This window comes from Hyperolius riggenbachi, chromosome 10, assembly GCF_040937935.1.
Source record: "Hyperolius riggenbachi isolate aHypRig1 chromosome 10, aHypRig1.pri, whole genome shotgun sequence".
NCBI lineage: Eukaryota > Metazoa > Chordata > Amphibia > Anura > Hyperoliidae > Hyperolius > Hyperolius riggenbachi.
The window spans coordinates 105,768,733-105,788,198 of NC_090655.1; the positions used below are offsets into that span (position 1 = coordinate 105,768,733).

The following is a 19,466-nucleotide window of genomic DNA, read 5'->3' on the forward strand; positions in this document are numbered from 1 at the left end:
TTATCTAATAATCATGTCTGTGTTATAGGTTGCCATCAGGGACATGTGCTTCACATATGCCACTTTGCCATGCTACCAGCGCATGGCATATTTACCGGCCTTTTGTACATCAGGCCTATAGTGTGTTAAATACTTTAACCTCCCTGGCGGTATGATTATTTTCAGATTTTAGAGTCTTAAAGCAGTGCAGTTTTTTTTGCAGGCTTTCAGACTCTGAAACCAGGGAAAAAAAATCATACCGCAGAGCAGGGAAGTAACTAAAAATCACTGGGCCCCCCTGCAAAACTTTGAATGGGGCCCCCTCGCTTTCTGCACAAGTAAACTGAGAACCAATGTTATTCAATTGGCTAGTGCACACTTGAATGTGTTTTCCCCATGTGCAGTACGCAGCACCTGGGGAGGGGGTGGAGACGTTGGGGGCTGAGCACTGTACACAAGAGCCTGCTGCACACTGAATTGGGATTGTCTAAAAAACTTTGTATAATTGTTTATCAGTGGCTGAGCAGATGCAGTTATTAGAACAATTGATCATAGAGCAGAAAGTTTTGTTCTCTCCGTGCCCTCAGTTATGAGTCTCCCATGACAGGGAAAATAAACTTCTTCCTCCATGGGGCTCCCTGCAGCTTCTGGGCCCTCCTGCGGCTTCATCCCTTGCAGGGTCTATTGTTACGCCCCTGCCGCAGAGAGATCTCCGGCAGCCCAGCACTTACTGCAGTTCTTCCTCCATCCTCCGGGTGGCGCTGTAACCCTGTAGAGAGATTGCCATCATGATGACAAATAGCGATCTCACTAGAGGGATGCAGAACCTCTTAGGACAGGAAGGAGAAAGGCTGCCAGCATCCAGATCCCGGGGGAGGTGGGTTGAAACGCCCGCTGCGCGCTATACTCTGCACAGGCTACCACAAGTCAGACTCGGGGTTTCCTCTCTAAGCTGCGGTTTTCCGACTTGAGCCTGATTCAGGGATACCACCAGGGAGGTTAAAGGACAACTATTGTGAAAATGTGTAACCTATAAAATACATACAGTACATTTAAAATGTAGATTTCACAATTTCAAACAAAGTAGAATGCTCTACAACACTATAAATTATTTTTTTCATATGCTGCTGATACTAGTAGCTAATGAAATTCTGACAAGTTTTGGTGTAGTCTCCTCATGGGGGATTCTTTGTATTTATAGGTGAAACTCCAAAAATTAGAATATTGGGAAAAAAGCCATTTATTTCAGTAATTCAACTTAAAAGGTGAAACTAATACATGAAATGGGAACCCTTTGCAGGTGTTTTGGATTAATTAACTGATTAGAGTCTGACACTTTGAGCCTAGAATATTGAACATTTTCACAATATTGTAATGGTGTGAGATTGAGCCATAACCATCAAAATTATAAAATAAAGGCTTGAAATATCTAACTTTGCATGTAATGAGACTGCTTCATATATTAGGTTCACCTTATAAGCTGAATTACTAAAATAAATTGACTTTTGCACTATAATTTTGTGAGTTTCACCTGTACAAAATTACTTAATGAATGGCAGTTGTCCAGTCCAAATGCCAAAATAGAGAGTAGGGAAGCTGGATGTTATCTCTGTATAGATCCGTATGTAATATTGAGAATTGTTCATAAGAAGATGGACTGGTCCAATATCTGTCACATTGGTCAATTTTAAACACCTACTGTGGGTGACTGCAACATAAGAAAAAAGTAATTTATATTGCATTTTACTGTGTGAGAAATGTACTTTTTGTATGTTCTGTATGTATTTTAAATTTTACAATTTTCTGCAATAGAAGTCCTATAGAAAGTTCTGTAGTAAAGTGGAGAAAAAACACAGGAGATTCCGGGAGCCCAATCTGGTGCAATATCGCTATGTACCTGAGGAAAATTAGAAAGGAGTAAGAAATATACTCACAAAGGAGGGTTGCTGTATGAGGCAACCACTCGTTGTTGCATGTGGGGAAAGACCGTCCCCACTCGGCCTTAACTCGAAGTGACAGAGGTTGCTGCTCCAAAAGTTTTGGACTTCAGGGTCAGGAAATGATCCCTTTTGCCAAAACCCCTTTGACTAGGGGTACAATACTAAAAACTATATTTAGAGTTGGAGGCGTCCTTGAGGTATAGATAGTAAATATTAAGCTCTATAAGTTAATATCTACCAGTAACTTATAAAAAAAGGTGTAGCTCCTACCTTAGTGGTGTGTCATGAGATCAATTGGCAATATGAAGTTCGTAATAAAATTTAAAAAAATAGAAAGTTGACTTGATAAGGGCGTTTTTTTTAATTTAGCAATGGATACACGTAGGGTCATGGCTGTCACCATAAAAGGGACTTGGAGAAGTTTGCCTTCATATAAAATCCAGTGCTGTGCTTACCAAGTGCTCCCCCATGGAGTAATCCCATCTCAAGCACCATTTCATATATGTACATTTATTTTATTGGCAGTATTCAGCCTGCCTCCCTTAACCTCCCTGGCGGTAAGCCCGAGCTGAGCTCGGGCTATGCCGCGCAGGGGGAGATCTCAGCCCCTGGTGGGGCGATTTTTAATCTGTAAATTGCTGTGCGCGCAGCCAGCACTTTGCTAGCCGCGCGCACAGCTTGATCGCCGCCGCTCTGCGGCGATCGGCCGCACGCAGCGGCGAAAGAGGGCCCCCCCCCGCCAGAGCCCTGTGCTGCCCGGACCAATGAGTTCCGGGCAGCGCTATGGGCTGGATCGGGTGTGCCTGACGTCAGGACGTCGGCTGACGTCCATGACGTCATCCCGATCGTCGCCATGGCGACAGGAGAAGCCAAACAGGGGAACGCGTTATATACGCGTTCCCCTGTTTGCTATAGATGCCGGCGACGATCGCACTAGAGGGACACATGCGCCCTCTAGTGGTGTTTCATGTAGCTACCACTCTGGTAGCTTTACATGAAACAAAAACAAAAAATTAAAAAAAAAAGAATTTTTGCCAATTAGGCAAAAAAAATTAACCGCCAAGGAGGTTAAGGGAGTATAATTGTGTCATATAGCTTCCGGCCAAGAAGCGGTACAGTGCCGACCTGTTTGGTTCGTGATGCTGTTATTTTCAGCTCTTTTTTCCTGCGCTCTAGCTGGAAGGGGCTTTGGTTTGCAGCTGTAACATGTGTACAGCACTAGCCATTATGGGCTAATTGCTAAATAATAGTTCTCGCTGTCATAATTACTGCTTGTTTACTGTATAATATAAAACAATTTGCGTGTGCAGATGTTGGCTGTAGTGAGCTATGCTGGCATATCCAGCTCTACTCATCCTTCATACCACAGGCAAAAAAATACCTATTTTCCCAGATTCATCTACTTTTAACTACCATTTGCCTTCCGTAAGTAATTTCTAGCAGAACATAAACCGAATGGGTTAATTTGATGCTTTGTGTACAGCTTTGCTTTAGGGAAAATGCATGCAGTAAACATATGAAGTAGCTGGCAGTATATCTGCTGTGAAAACAACAGCCAAGTAAAGCACACACATAACATAAATGCAAAAATAGCTAATTATCCAATTAAACAGGGTTATACAGAAAGGCACCATAATTATTTCATGCAAATAGCTTAACCCACCACATCCAATGTAATTTAATTATGAACCTCCGCTCTTGACTAGAAAAAGGCATTCCCTTCAGTTCTGCTCTGTAGATTGGAGGGAAGGGCATGCCTATTTCAGCTTACATGTAAGCATATAAAGAATGTGCATGTAATACTGGAAGCTATAATTGACCATCAGGCAGCAGGGAGGCAGGACTTTAGCTAACAGAGCAGTGACCAGCCCCCTGCATCCCCCAATGACAAAAGGGGGAGTGTTTCAGACTGACTGCAAATTATTATTTTGGACAATATTTTTTTTTTTTTTTACCTATGTAAAGGAAAGGCTGTAGATACTATAGAGCCTTCCTGCTCCTGGGTCTGCCCAGTCATTCTAGCGCCATCTCTGCTGAAAGACCTATCAGGTCAAATAGCTCTTTTGCACTCATCATACAGCCTTCAGAACTATTTGGGAATGCTCTGGACACCATAAAGCCTTCCTGGTCCTTGGTCAGTCCCATTGTTCCTGTGCCATCAGCGGTGGAAGATACTCATTCTTCTAAAGGCCCATACACACGTCGGATTTTTCTGAACGACGGGTCGTTTGAACGTCCCGTCGTTCAGTCATTCGCACGTCAAATCCGACGTGTGTACAGACTATCGTTCGCGTGATAAGACTGGTTTCCAGTCTTATCACGCGAACGATAGTCTGTACACACGTCGGATTTGACGTGCGAACGACTGAACGACGGGACGTTCAAACGACCCGTCGTTCAGAAAAATCCGACGTGTGTATGGGCCTTTAGTCTTCAGCACTCCATGTGCAGCCTTTGGAAATAAATGATAAGATGGAGCAAGGACCAAGGAGGCTCTATGGTATCCTTTTGCATGGTCTATGCCTCCTTCAGAAGATGTAAACATAAATCTGAATGAGTATCTATCGCTCTAGTAGTCCTGTACCCCTTAATGTAGTACAACACTATGCAGCTGTTGATCCACCACTGTCGTATACCTTGCCAGATTGATAGAAATATACCACTGTACCTGATCGCCCTCTCTAAAGATAAAATGTCCAAAACTGTTGGGAAATAATTTGATTGCCAGATTTGGTCAAAGTAATTGAAGCCCTTGTTCAGCCTCCCATGTTTAACAGACAGTAAATTTGCATTAAGTATCCGTGCACAAAGTTTTTGTGCATTGAGTTCCAGAACATTTTAAAATACAGTAAACTTATTTCAAATATCTTGAGGCTGGTTCCTGTTTTTCTTCTTGCTTGCAGAGGACACACCATCCTTACCCCTTTGCTGAAAGATATTAAATCTTAGTGACCAGCAGTGTCACTGCAGCTATAGCTCCTCCCTTCTGATTCTGTAATAAAACGTTTATCCCTTCCTACACCCTTCTCATTGCCTTTAGAAAAGCCACACATGTAGGTCTCTTTACACTGCCCTGCCTGTAGTAAAAAAAAATATTTCTCTGCTTTTGTATTTAACCGATTAATAAAGATTCTGGGCTGGATGAAGAAAAGCTTAAAGAGGAACTATAGTTAAAATAACATAATAAAAAATAGCTTTTTTACAATATTAATTTATAAATTATTTAGTCAGTGTTTTCCTCTCCCCAATTTGCATTCTAAAATGTATCGCAGGTGGTGACATCTTTAGTCTTAGCAACTGATGTCTGTGCAGATAACTCTCAGTAAACAAACATTCCGAAAAGGGGAATACTGTATGCTTGGTAGTTGGAAACAGCCGTTATTTCCCACAATGCAACAAGGTTACACAGTAAACTGTCAGGACCATGGTCCTGACATCACGCTGTGGGAGGGGTATCACTACAATATCAGCCTACAATATCAGTGAGAAAAAGTAAAGATTACTCGTAGGAAAGGGGGTATCGGCTACTGATTAGGATGAAGTTAAATCCAACGTTAAAGTTCCTCTTTAAAGAGAACCCGAGGTGGGTATTTAAAATCTTAAGAGGACACAGAGGCATGTCCTGTGCGCTATGACATGCCTCTGTGTCTTGCTATTGCCGCCTCTATGTTGCGAGACTCGCGACTTAGCTTCCGATTGGAGGAAGCTCACGGGGCAGGCAGAGCCCAGATATAATGACAGGCTGGAGGTAAATACAAGGCTAGGGACAAGGAGATTGTTGCTAGCCTAGCGCATTTTACAGGGGGACACAGCAGACCCTGGGGGAGGGGGGACTAGAGGCAGCAATAGCAAGACCCAGAGGCATGTCATAGCGCACAGGACATGCCTTTGTGTTAACTTAAGATTTGAAATACCCACCTCGGGTTCTCTTTAAGTTTCTTTTACACAGTGAGCAGGGACAAGAAGACAAGTCTGCTCAGCTGTGGGCTATGGTTCTTGCCATAAAGAGTTAAACTTTTAGAAAAGGTTCAGATGAATGGGGCAGGTGAAATGTGCACACAGTGAAAGACTGAATGGAGCCCCCTTGAGGCAGGGAACACACTTGACTGTTTTCGTACGCGTTTTCTGCACAGAAAAACTGAGAACTCTTGTTAATCAATGGGCTAGTTCACACTTACTGTGTTGTTCGCACGCAGAAAAAAAACTGACATTCTGCATCCTGAATCTGCACATTTTGGCAGTTTTCTCTATCAATTACATCAGCTACTGTGAAAAAACGCACGCGTTTTCCTGCATGGAAACACACTTGGTGTGCAGAAAAAGTATGCAGGAAAACGCGCGCGGAAAACTGAAAGTCAAGTGTGTTCCCTGCTACTTTCTGACTGTCTCAGGTGGGTGATGATAAGATCGGGTGGACAGTTTGCACATCTGTCTCTCCAATAATTTTGCACTGTCATCTCAACAAGAAATTAAAGGACCTCTGTAGCGAAAATCTTAAAATTTTAAATATATGTAAACATATACAATTAAGAAGTACATTTCTTCCAAAGTAAAATGAGCCATAAATTACTTTTCTCCTATGTTGCTGTCAGTTACAATGGATAGTAGAAATCTGACAGAACCGACAGGTTTTAGACTAGCCCATCTCCTCATGGGGGTTTTTAACAGGGATTTACTTATTTTCAAAATGCACTTAGTGAATGGCAGTTGCTCCGTCCAACTGCCAAAAAAGTGTATGTTGAGCAGGGAGTTTGGTCAGAATCCTAGTATAAATCTTTTTCAGGGAGTGTTTTTATAAAGAGTTAAGGTCATGCTGAGAATCCCCCATGGAGAGATGGACTAGGCCAATATCTGTCGGTAATGTCAGATTTCTACTACTTACTGTTAATGCCAGCAACATAGGAGAGAAGTAATTTATGGCTCATTTTACTCAGGAAGAAACCTACTTTTTATTTGTATGTGTTTTCAATTTTAAGATTTTCGCGACAGTTCTTCTTTAAGCTATGGGACTCAGACAATCAGGTGTTTTTAAAATTATATTTTATTGCAAAAAGTACAGACATGCAATACTCTTTAATCTCAATAATACTTTATTACTCAATAATCTTTGGTTATTGCTAATGACTACAAATGTACTATCATAAGCAAAAACATAAGAAGCTTAAGACTAGTGTGTAGCCACATAAGTACTCAAGAATTCAAACACAAAGTTAGTTTGCCAGACAATTGCAACCATATTCTAGTCCAGTACAAAAAAAGTAATTTCCAAACCCACATTGGGTCTGAGGGAAACGCTGCTATGGGTACAGTCACCTTCCAAAACATAGTTCATAGGAAAAATGGTGACAGTGTAATCTAAAGCACTACAGTGTAATCTAAGAGCACTGATCTAACCTTGTATGGGCAGGTACACGCTAAAGTTATACAAATATAAAATAATTATATTTGTTTTTTAGTGCCTTACAGTAATTATGCTTGTAATGCCTTGTGTTGGTTCATTAGGAGAGTAAAAAGCACCAAAAGGAGGCAGTATTAGAGACACTTTAGGAGGGCATTATAATAGAAGACACTATAATAGGACACTAGGGGCGTGATTCACAAAGCGGTGCTAACTGTTAGCACGCCTGTGAAAACCCCCTTAGCACGTCTAAACAAGCTTTTCGCGCATAAAACTTTACGCGCGCAAAACTTTATGCGCATAAAACTTTACGCGTGTACTGCACAGAGCGCAGGGCGCTCCGCGCGAAGTGCCCATTAAAGCCTATGGGACTTAGCGCGCGTAAAACTTTGCGCGCGTAAAACTTTGCGCGCGCAAAGTTAGCGCGCGATCTGATTAAGAAATCCGGTGCTAACCTACTTAGCACCCTGGTTAGCGCGTCTAAAGACTTTAGACGTGCTAAGTAGGTTAGCACTGCTTTGTGAATCAAGCCCTAGGAGGGGACATTACAAGAAGTAGTACAACACAAGGCGCTATGGAAGGGGGGGGGGGGTCTAATAGGAGACTGTATAAGGGGGCTATTTAATAAAAGGCGCAATCAGGAGACCTATAATAAGAGGTACACTAATAAGAGGCAGGAGAAGGGGGCACTATAATAGAAGGTTCTGTAAGTAGCCCTATAATAAGAGGGGAACTGTAAGTTAACACTAAAATAGACACTATATGGGAACACCATATGTGGGGCATGTTAATTGGAGGCACCATAAGGGGAGGGGCAGCATTATAACAGAGGGCACTACAACAGTACTAAAAAAGGAGACCCTCTAATGGTAATATGTTATAAAGGCATTACATTAGTGATTGTGGAAAGGGAGAAAGCCAACGATGAGGGGTGTTACAATTAAAAAAAGTGTTTACCCATCCCTTATAACCACACTCCTTTGAGATCAAACGCTTTACAAAATAATAATGATTAACCCCCTTATAAACCACCACATTTCCACTTTTACAATTTGAATTGATGAAGTACAATGAGAAAAGATAACACTAACCTGAAAAATATACCTTTTGTTTGGAAAGTGTATACTGTCATTATACACTGCATCAGCATGGAATAAGTAGGTGAATGTAATTTGTTGTGTCTGGAGTAAAACAGTTTGACTATTGTGGTTGAAAACTAAGAAATAGTGTATTTTTTCTCCTTTTCCTCTTTAAAGGGTACTTGAAGGGAAAAAAAGTGTCCCTAGTGGGTACTTACCTCAGGAGGGGGAAGCCTCTGGATCCTAAAGAGACTTTACCTCTTCTCTGCAGAGGGGATCCAGCACCGGCTTCCCTAAAAATCCCCCTGTCAGGATTTGTCGGGAGCCTCGTGCAGGTGCAGTATCAGATTCACCTCGGGCTCCGGCGGAAATAACTGAGCCCGATCAGGTCTGCTCTACTGCGCAGACAAGAGCCGCATGTGCAGTAAAGTGGACCAGATCGTTCTTGGCTATTGCTGCTGGAGCCCGAGGCCGCTAGTGTGCCTGCGCAGGCAGGCCATGCAAATATTACTGCTTTGTGCTGTTCGGGGGTCCTAGTGCTGGAACAATACAGCACAGGACGGGGGAAGCCTTAATAGGATCCAAAGGTTCCTCCTACCCGAGGTAAGTATGAGATTTTTTTAACAAAGTCACAGATCCTCTTTAAAATGCACATTAAATAAAATCATTTTTGGAAAATATACCACCCATAATTTTACATGTGTAATTTCACAATGACTGATAATTTAATAAAATTGAGACGGTCGCATTGCAAGAAATAGTAATTGAATATTTACATTGCTTTTCAAAGAAAATAAAATATAGTTGCCTTTATGATGCACACCTTTTCTTCTTTAGACATTCCATGACGCCATTTTTAAGGCACTCTGCTGTTGCTTACTCAGCTGCTTCAAACTTGCTTTCATTCATTCTGCAGCTATGTGGTGTATTCCAATAGACTTTTCATGCTGATGTCCCTTGGACGAGCTCAGTTGACACGTGGCCCACTTACCTCTTACCTGTGTTCGCAAGTTAGGGCCTGTACACACTGCTGCGCTCGCACTGCGTTTTAAAATCGCAAAACTTTCATGATTTTTCAGAAGGCCTTGCGACTAAAAAATGCATGCGATTTTAAAAGCGCAGCGCAAGTGGAGCAGTGTGTAAAGGCCCTTAGGTGAAAATACCTTCATGAATTCCATGAAATTATTTTTGTGTAACTTGTGAAAATTATGGAAAAATTATGCAAAATCAAAATTATCCACAAAATCATAATTGCAAAAATTACACCGAAAATTATGAAAGCAAATAATACATTACGGTTAACATATACATACCTATAATGTCATAACAGTTTTGATAGATGAAATGTAGACAACCACTGGAATTGATGTAGTTAAAACAGTTAAAATTGGTAAGGAAAGCAGTAAATTGCATTATTGATCAGGGCATTACTTTAAAAGAATGTAAGTACTCTAAAGCTTTAAGTACACTCTTTAAAATCTGGCAGAACCTTACCAGCAAACTTTTTTTAAGATCCTTCTCTTCTAAGTTATGTCAATAGCTGTGTTATATTATGTACAAACAGTATTGAACTTATGGCCACCTCCTCAGGCCATCCATCCAGTACTGTACTGTGTCATGCCTGTCTTTCCATATGGTTCTGGTGCTGCACATCAACAGCAATCAAACCAGTCATTGTAATATTGTAAATAGTAATAAATATACTCAGAAAAAGTAGTTGTGTAACACAAATGTCAGCATACAAGGAACTTCTACGCATTCAGGGCAGGCATAAACTTGTCTTTTGAGGACAATTAATTGTTCTAGTACATATGCAAGTAGCTCTCATCTGATATGTGGTTACCTCCAGACACGGATATATCTCTTTAACAAATATGTTCCATCATTCTGATGGGCTTCAAAATGATGTGGAACTGTCTGGGGTGTAATTAATGGCAGTGAACCAATGTAGACCTCTATTCTTTAAAATAGTTTTTGAAGCTTTCCTATCAGTGTGACAAGAGCTTCATAGCCTGAGATCATTATGTGGATTGCTTTCTAAAATGAATGCTGTAAATAGTGTAAGGCCAGTTTCAATCCTCTGTTACCTGTGTCAGTCAAACTGACTTTTAAAGGAGAATATTACAACAGTGGTGGAACACTTTTGAAATAATGCATGGCTCAGTATTGAACTATTTATGGTGAAGAACCTTCTTAAAGACTTTATGTATGTAATATGTTTACATAACCTCAATGCAAGTTCAGGAAATGTATATTTTTTGAGGGCTGTAAAAAAACATGACAAATAGTCTCCATGCTTTCAAAGTGTATGGAGTGCCACCTGCTTGCTAATAATGAAAATGTACATATATATATATATGTATATATATATTATATATATATATATATATATATATATATATATATCTATATATATATATATATATATATATATATATATGGCACACGAAAAACTGGACCGGACATGAGCCTATCCCTATGCGCCTGTTTCTCTTGCCATGGGAGAGAAATTAACCGGACAATATTTTTTAGGTCTGGCATACACAAAAAGTTGGGTCAACAGAGTCCACTGACCACTGTCGCGAAAATCTTAAAATTTTAAATGTCGTATATACTCGCATATAAGCCGACCCGCATGTAAGCCGACCCCCCAACTTTTACCTGAAAAAACAGGAAAAAATGATTGACCCCCATATAAGCTGGGGGTAGGAAATGCTGGCCGCGTGATCCCCACCAGTGTGTTCCAGTATAGCTAGTTTAGTGCCCAGTATAGCTAGTAAAGAGCAGAGTATAGCTAGTATAGTGCCCAGTATAGCTAATAAAGTGCAGAGTATAGCTAGTATAGTGCCCAGTATAGCTAGTAAAGTGCCCAGTATGGGTAGGTAGTGCCCCAGTATAGCTAGTATAGTGCCCAGTATAGTACCCAGTATAGCTAGTATAGTGCCCAGTATAGCTAGTGAAGTGCCCAGTATGGGTACGTAGTGCCCCAGTATAGCTAGTATAGTGCCCAGAATAGGTAGGTAGTGCCCAGTATAGCACCCCAGTATGGGTAAGTAGTGCCCCCCTCGGGACTCGCAAGCAAGCCGACCCCCCAACTTTTGGGCCACTTTTTGGGGGTAAAAAATTCGGCTTGCTTGCGAGTATATACGGTATATGTAAACCTATACAGATAAAAAGTATGTTTTTTCCAGAGTAAAATTAGCCATAAATTACTTTTCTCCTATGTTGCTGTCACTTACAGTAAGTAGTAGAAATCTGAGTAGAAATCTAACAGAACCGACAGGTTTTGGACTAGCCTATCTCCTCATGGGGGATTCTCAGGGTTTTCTTTATTTTCCAAAGCACTTAGTGAATGGCAGTTGGTCCGTCCAACTGGCAAAAAAAGTATGCAGCGAGCTCGAAGGCTGGCCAGCATCGTTTTATAAAACTTTTTTCAAAGAGTGTCTTTATAAAGAATTAAGTCTTTCTAAAAAATAAAGGCCATGCTGAGAATCCTCCATGGAGGGCGACTTCATAATCCTGAGTGGGGTCAGGACAATCTCCCCACCTGCCTTTACAGTGGTTGCCTGCTGGTGACCCTGACTTGTGAGTATCTAGCAATACAAAACTTATTGCCACCTTGTCCAGTACGAATTACACTATTGGGGCACTTGGTGTTCCCTGTTTTTATAGGAGAAATGTAATTTGTGGCACATTTTACTCTGGAGAAACATGCTTCTTATTTGTATGCGTTTACATGTATTTTAAATTTTAAGATTTTCGGGACAGTGGTCCTTTAACTTTTGCACCATGAAAAGTGAAGAAAAATTCATTAACAGTTTGTGGGCATCCTACCAAGTACACTTTAGGGCCTTGCCCTCCTGACTTCCCCCTGTGCAAAGTAAACTTGGGCAGCATGGCGGTGTAGTGGTTAGCACTCTCGCCTTGTAGAGCTGGGTCCCTGGTTTTAATCCCAGCCAGGGCACTATCTGTATGATGTTTGTATATTCTCCCTGTGTATGCGTGGATTTCCTCTAGGCACTTTAGTTTCCTCCCAAATCCCAAAAACATACAGGTAAGTTAATTGTCTTCCCCCTAAATTGGCTCTAGACTTTGGTAGGGATTCGAATTGTGAGCCCCACTGAGGGACAGTTTAGTGACACAACTATGTACTCTGTACAGCACTGTGTAGGATGTCGGCAGTATATAAATATTTCTGGATCTTCCACTTTGGCCTGATGCTGAAGTATCACCTGTACCACCCTAATGGTGACCGTGGTGGGGGTAGTTAATCCTTTTCTATATTAAAGGGATACTGTAGGGGGGTCGGGGGAAAATGAGTTGCACTTACCCGGGGCTTCTAATGGTCCCCCGCAGACATCCTGTGTTGGCGCAGCCACTCACCGATGCCCTGGCCCCGCCTCCAGTTCACTTCTGGAATTTCAGACTTTAAAGTCAGAAAACCACTGCGCCTGCGTTGCCATGTCCTCACTCCCGCTGATGTCACCAGGAGTGTACTGCGCAGACACAGACCATACTGGGCCTGCGCTGTGCGCTCTTGGTGACATCAGCGGGATCAAGGACACGGCAACGCAGGCGCAGTGGTTTTCAGACTTTAAAGTCTGAAATTCCAGAATTGAACCGGAGGCGGGGCCGGAGCATCGGTGAGTGGCTGCGCCAACACAGGATGTCTGCAGGGGACCGTTAGAAGCCCCGGGTAAGTTCAACTCATTTTCCCCTGACCCCCCTACAGTATCCCTTTAACTGCCTTTTTGTATCATCAAAATTGCATTGGAAAAGTGTTCAAAGGATAAATACACCTTTTTCAAGTTCTGCTTTTTCCATTGCAAGTCAATGCTTTTATATTAGACTGAAACATTCTGTAAATTCTCTATGAATCGTATTAAAAGAAAAAAAAACTTCTATACATTCATGTGTTTGAACAATTATTTATTTATTATTATATCCACTGCTATACTTTGACTTTGTTTTTGAAAATGTCATGCTTTCCATATAGAGCCAAAAGATGGAGATCATGTGCAAAAGTAACCGCTACCTATGATCTCAGTTTATGACCTGCTGTGATTTTGAAATGGCAATATCAGATAAGTAAAAAAAAGAAATATCCTTTCACTCGTTTTTTTACTGAATTTGGGATAATATTTCACAGAACGGAATTTCAACCAATAATAAAAAATGAAATGAAAATTACCACCGTGCAAAACGCTGGCCTTAACTAAATTTTGACCATTGAACGTATGCTCCTGAATATTCAGCCGATAGAGTCTAAAATCCAACAGGCTTTGTAAATTGCGTAAAATTATCAAATCCTGCACTGAACATTTTTTGTGTACCAAACTGTTTTCATATTTTTTTTTTACAAGGAAAGTTTTTATTGAGTTTTTGTTAAACATACACAATACAATAACAATTGAATAATTAATGAATACAAAACATAAAAAATAGCATTTAAAAAGAAATGAAACATAGTTATGTAATTTTATGTAGCATAGGAGATATTTTACTTGATACAGACATTACATTGTTGCTAGGTTTACATGGCTTCACGTGCCTTGCTTAGTGCATTAGCTTTGTGAATGACAAGCCCCAGGCTGGATAGACGTGTGAGCAGGTAATTTTTTGTCTAGAAAAAACATTCATGAGATTCTTCTACAAAATCTTTGTCAGTTTGAAAATAACCAGACTTTGGATTTTTTTTTCTCGTTTCTCTTAGGTAAAAATTCCCACAATAATTGGCCCAAAATGTCAGCAGGATTGTAAAGAGCGATGTTGGACCTCAGTCGCAGCAGAAGACAGTGCTTTGATGTTGCCTGAAATTCTTATGTATAATACAGGCAAAAAATGCAGGTATTGATACAATAACCAGACCAATAGAGATTGTGTGGTTGTCAGACTGTAAAGCTAACTATGGGCACCTATGCATGAAGAGATTTTTCCTAAACACTGAGTATAATTTGCCTTCTTAAAGTAGAAGGTATTTGCAATAATTTAGCTTAGGCCGGTTACACATTAAAAGTGTCCAGGAGAACGGCTCCTGCACGCGTTGCGGCGTGTTGTCGGGAATCTGCGGTGAGAGGCTGAGTAGCGGCGGTAGTAGTTAAATAACCCGAAGGGGAAACACCGATTCCCGGCGATAAAATGCGCCCGGGTGCGTCGTACCGCAACGCATCGAAATGCAGCGTCGGGTGTGAAAGGTAAAATGAAAGTCTATGGACTTTGCTTTTACCTTGGTTAACGCAAAGTATAGACTTTGTGTTAAAACGCCAAAAAAGGGCTCTGGTGTGAACGAGCCCTTAAAGTGAGCATCTGCGGTTTCCCATGAATCACTCCTGAATATGCAAATTATCTCTCTATGCCCCCGAAGCAGGCCTATAGCTTATACATTTTGCAGAGCCATGTCAAGCCAATTAAGCTATAGGCCTCCCATACACCAGCGGTTCTGGATTTGAGCCTCACGTTTTAGGGTTAGTTCACAGAGTTCAACTGCACTGCAGAATAACACTGTATAATTCTATGGGGCTGTTCACAGTAATGCGCTGTAACGGGTCATGTTATTCTAACTGGCTGCATGCAGGGTTTGTATTAAAGTCTATGTTCAGTCTCCATTGATATTCACACTCATTATAACGTGTGCGTTATGCAAAGGACCAATGCGAAACTAGCCTTAGAAAGGAATTGTAGTTAAAATATAAAATGACTTATCTTTTACAAATATTTATTTATAGATTACCGTATATACTCGCATATAAGCTGACCCGCATATAAGCCGACCCTCATATAAGCTGACCCCCCCCCCCCACACACACACACACACTTTTACCTAAAAAAAAAAAGTAAAAAATGATTGACCCCCAAATAAGCCGGGGGTAGGAAATGCTGGCCGTCTTATTCCCCTAGTGTGTTCCAGTATAGCTAGTAAAGTGCACAGTATAGCTAGTATAGTGCCCAGTATGGCTAGTATAGTGCCCAGTATGGGTACGTAGTGCCCCAGTATAGCTAGTATAGTGCCCAGTATAGTGGCCCAGTATAGCTAGTATAGTGCCCAGTATAGCTAGTAAAGTCCACCAGTATAGCTAGTATAGTGCCCAGTATAACTAGTAAAGTGCCCCAGTATAGCTAGTATAGTGCCCAGTATAGCTAGTAAAGTGCCCCAGTATAGCCAGTATAGTGCCCAGTATAAGTAGATAGTGCCCCAGTATAGCTAGTATAGTGCCCAGTATAGCTAGTATAGTGCCCAGTATAGGTAGGTTGTGCCCCAGTATAGCTAGTATAGTGCCCAGTATAGCTAGTATAGTGCCCAGTATAGCTAGTATAATGCCCAGTATAGCTAGTAAAGTGCCCCACTATAGCTAGTATAGTGCCCAGTATAGCTAGTATAGTGCCCAGTATAGCTAGTATAGTGCCCAGTATAGCTAGTAAAGTGCTCCCCCCCCCCCCCCCCCCGAATGCAGCCGCCGCTGCTTTAACCTTAGCCGGCACCGCTTCTTCTATTCCCCTCTCCGGCTCCGTAATTCACAGCAGCGCTCTTCACGGCTGCTGTCTGTGATGAGGCAGGAAGCAGTAGAGAGCGCGGCTTCCTGTAGCGGCGATGTGTATCGCCGTTACTATGGGAACCGCTCTCTCTCTACTGCTTCCTGCCTCATCACAGACAGCAGCCGTGAAGAGTGCTGCTGTGAATTACGGAGCCGGAGACGGGAATAGAAGAAGCGGCGCCGGCTAAGGGAAAAGCAGCGTCGCCCACGCTGCGGGGGGGGGGGGATTGGGGGGTGGAGGTGCAGACCGCATGACTCGCATATAAGCCGACCCCTCAACTTTTGACCCACTTTTTGGGGGTCAAAAATTCGGCTTGTATGCGAGTATATACGGTATTTAGTCAGTGTTTTCCCATTGTAAAATCTTTCCTCTCCCGGATTTTCATTCTGTAATGTATCACAGGAGGCATCATCTTCTGTCAGGTAATCTGTACAGAATGCCTGCTTGGCAGTTGGAAAAAGCTGTTATTTCCTACAATGTAACAAGTTCACAGACAGCAAACTGTCAGGACCATGGTAATGACATCACACTGTAGGAGGGGTTTTATCACAATATCAACCATACAGATATTCCTGATGATCTATTTGAGAAAAGGCAAATGTTTCTTGTGGGAAAAGGGGTATCAGTTATATGTATAAAAACTGCTATAAATTCAAAATTAAAAGTTGTTTTTACTATTTTAATAATTATTAAAAATTATCCTGCAACATCAGTCTGCAGCCAACTACAAATTTCAAAAGCTGACAGTAAGCTCAAATTTAATAATTTATTAATTGCAGTTTTAGCAAGAGAAACTGTCTAGAAACTCCCACCTTGCTGCAGTATTTACCTGCACACAGCAGGAGGCTTTGCTGCTGATTTTTATCTCCTGAACTTATTCACTGACTGAAAGCCAACTCTGGCACTCCTATCCTAAAAAATTTTTTATCCTTTTTATGCACATAAAATCAAAATAACGAAGCTGAAAAGTCCAAACTGAAATGCTGAGATTTTTTTTCTTCACAACAGTGGCATTTCCATTTAACATTCTTCTGATTAAGAGAAATTACAATATAGTATTTGTGTGAGTAGCCTGCGGATGATATTGTTCCAAAAATACTGGTAAGTTGATCAACTTTCACCTAAACTGGCTCTATGTTCTACTAAAGGCATTAAACTATGAGGTCTGAAGAGGCTCAGTTAGTGATGCAATTGTTTACTGTGCTGAAAAATGTGTCAGCACTTTAGGAATAATAATAATAACAATTATTATAATAGCATTACTTTGAGCACCTTAGGAGTAACCTTATACAAAAAAATGTTGTTCCACTTTAAGGATTACAGTGGTCTGTTTGTTGTTTTACGTTAGTATGAAATATGCTTCCTATTCTCACCATGCCTGCATATTTGGAAATTGGAACAAATTCAAAACCACGGGTCAATCAGGCGTTTGTTTATGACTCATTTGCGCACAATTTTTGCACCAGCCTGGCAAGATTGCAGACCATGCTAAAGTGCCCTCTTACAGGTGCTGAGTACCATGAGACAGACAGTGGCAGGTTTCATCCCTAATTAGGCCTCACTCCTTTTAGTACAAGCCTCTAACCTAAGGTTTGTAAGATGATCTCATAATGAGTTAATGTAGCAATAACATCAGCGTCCCAGCGGGAGTTACTCTGAGACTTGAGGAACTGTTTCTGCTTCACACTATTCAGCACTTCATTGGGAGCTGAAGTATGGCAAATACATTAGAGAGGACTTAGAAGTTTAGTCTTTGTCTCCCCTCCTTGGACCAGTTAGTTTTACAGTTCAGGGAGTTAAGATGTTGAACGCTAAGTTCAGCAGAAAACCGAATAATCCTCCAGAAGTACAGTTGTGTTCAAAATTATTCAACCCCCACTGAAATTGAGTGTTTTAGCCAGTTTGACATTGATTTTGATCATTTCAGTCATCTTGTTTACAATTAAATCAAAGAGGCACTTGTAAGTCAGACAAATATAACATAACATTTATAATCAAATGTATTTTCTGTGCTCACATCATTATCAGTTTTATTCAACCCCCAAGTGACATTCATTCTTAGTACTTAGTACAACATCCTTTTCCAGTTATAACAGCTTTTAAACGTGAAGCATAGCTTGGCACAAGTGTTGTGCAGCGACCTACGGGTATCTTAGCCCATTCTGCATGGGCAAAAGCCTCCAGTTCAGTCACATCCTTAGGGTTGCTGCAACTGCTTTCTTTAAGTCCCACCGGAGGTTCTCAGTTGGATTTAAGTCTGGTGACTGCAATGGCCACTCCAAAATGTTCCATCCTTTAATCTGCAACCATGCTCTAGTGGGCTTGGAGGTATGCTTGGGATCTTTGTCCTGTTGAAAGGTCCAACGTCTCCCAAGCCTCAGGTTTGTGATGGACTGCATCACATTTTCTTCCAATATCTCCTGTTACTGAAGAAAATTCATGGTACCTTGCACACGCTGAAGCCTCCCTGTACCTGCAGAAGCAAAACAGCCCCAAAGCATGATTGACACCCCGCCATGCTTCACAGTAGGCAAGGAGTTCTTTTCTTGATAGGCCTTGTTCTTCCTCCTCCAAACATAGCGTTGATCCATGGGCCCAAACAGTTCTAATTTTATTTCATCAGTCCACAGAACACTATCCCAAAACTTTTCTGGTAGTGTTCTGTGGACTGATGAAACAGTTGAATAATTTTGAACACAACTGTATAATAAAAGGCCAACCAAAAAACAGTTATAAAAGCAAAAGACTTAAAAATGTTCATAGATGGCTTTCAAAGTTGATTTGTAAAGCAGAATTCTAAGCTAGTAGCTAGATACATAGTTGAGATAAATATGAGTGAGCGATTCTGATTGTGTGCAGATTCTCTTGTGATACGCACATACTGGACACACTTGCAATATACATAAAAAAGTGAATAGTGCATAAACTCTAAATATATGCACCATGCTTTGCTGGCCAGTCCAATAGAAAGTGTTAATTTCTGGTTTAGATGGCTGCGGCATTTTGTCTTTGTATATTTATTTTCTTAAGAACCATAAAGAACTGGTTATATTAGAAGTATACAGTTATGCTATCATCCAGCATCTTCAGGTAGCCGGATAAAGACCGTCAACCTCGGAAATATATCTTTGGCATTCGATGCATCTCAAATACACATAGCTCATTTTTCAATTACAGTGTTGACAGAGCTGAGTTAATACATTCCAACCCAGTACCCAAGCAGTGAGAGAATGGCACATTCACAAAGCAGCACAATGCATCCTATTTTTCTCAAGGAGGCATTCATCTGATTTTTGACACCTTTTTACAGGGCTGAAGTGAGACACATGGCAATACAATACCAGACTGTTCCATAAAATTTTCCTGAAGTGTAATTAAGGTGCCACCACAAATAGGCAAATTAGGCCCAGAAATGTAACAGTCCTGCTTACAATGTGGCTAGGCCAAAACCCAAAAGCCTATTGCTGCTAGCTATTGTTTCCATTAACTCCTGCAATTGTTGGCCAGAAATTGCTTTACAAATGGGCTATGCTCTGC

At 41.2% G+C, this 19,466-nt stretch overlaps 1 protein-coding gene across 2 annotated transcripts in view; it reads left to right on the top strand.

Moving 5' to 3' along the window:
- TLX1 (T cell leukemia homeobox 1) overlaps positions 1-19,466 on the top strand; it is a 224,614-nt gene that overhangs the window by 66,833 nt on the left and 138,315 nt on the right. The window contains exons 3-4 of one of the 2 annotated variants that reach the window (XR_011024310.1): positions 14,110-14,243; positions 16,938-17,007. The gene's annotated coding sequence lies outside the window, so the exon portion shown is untranslated. Of the gene's footprint in view, positions 1-14,109; positions 14,244-16,937; positions 17,008-19,466 lie in introns of those variants that run through there. The other variant, XR_011024309.1, reaches the window with a different exon arrangement.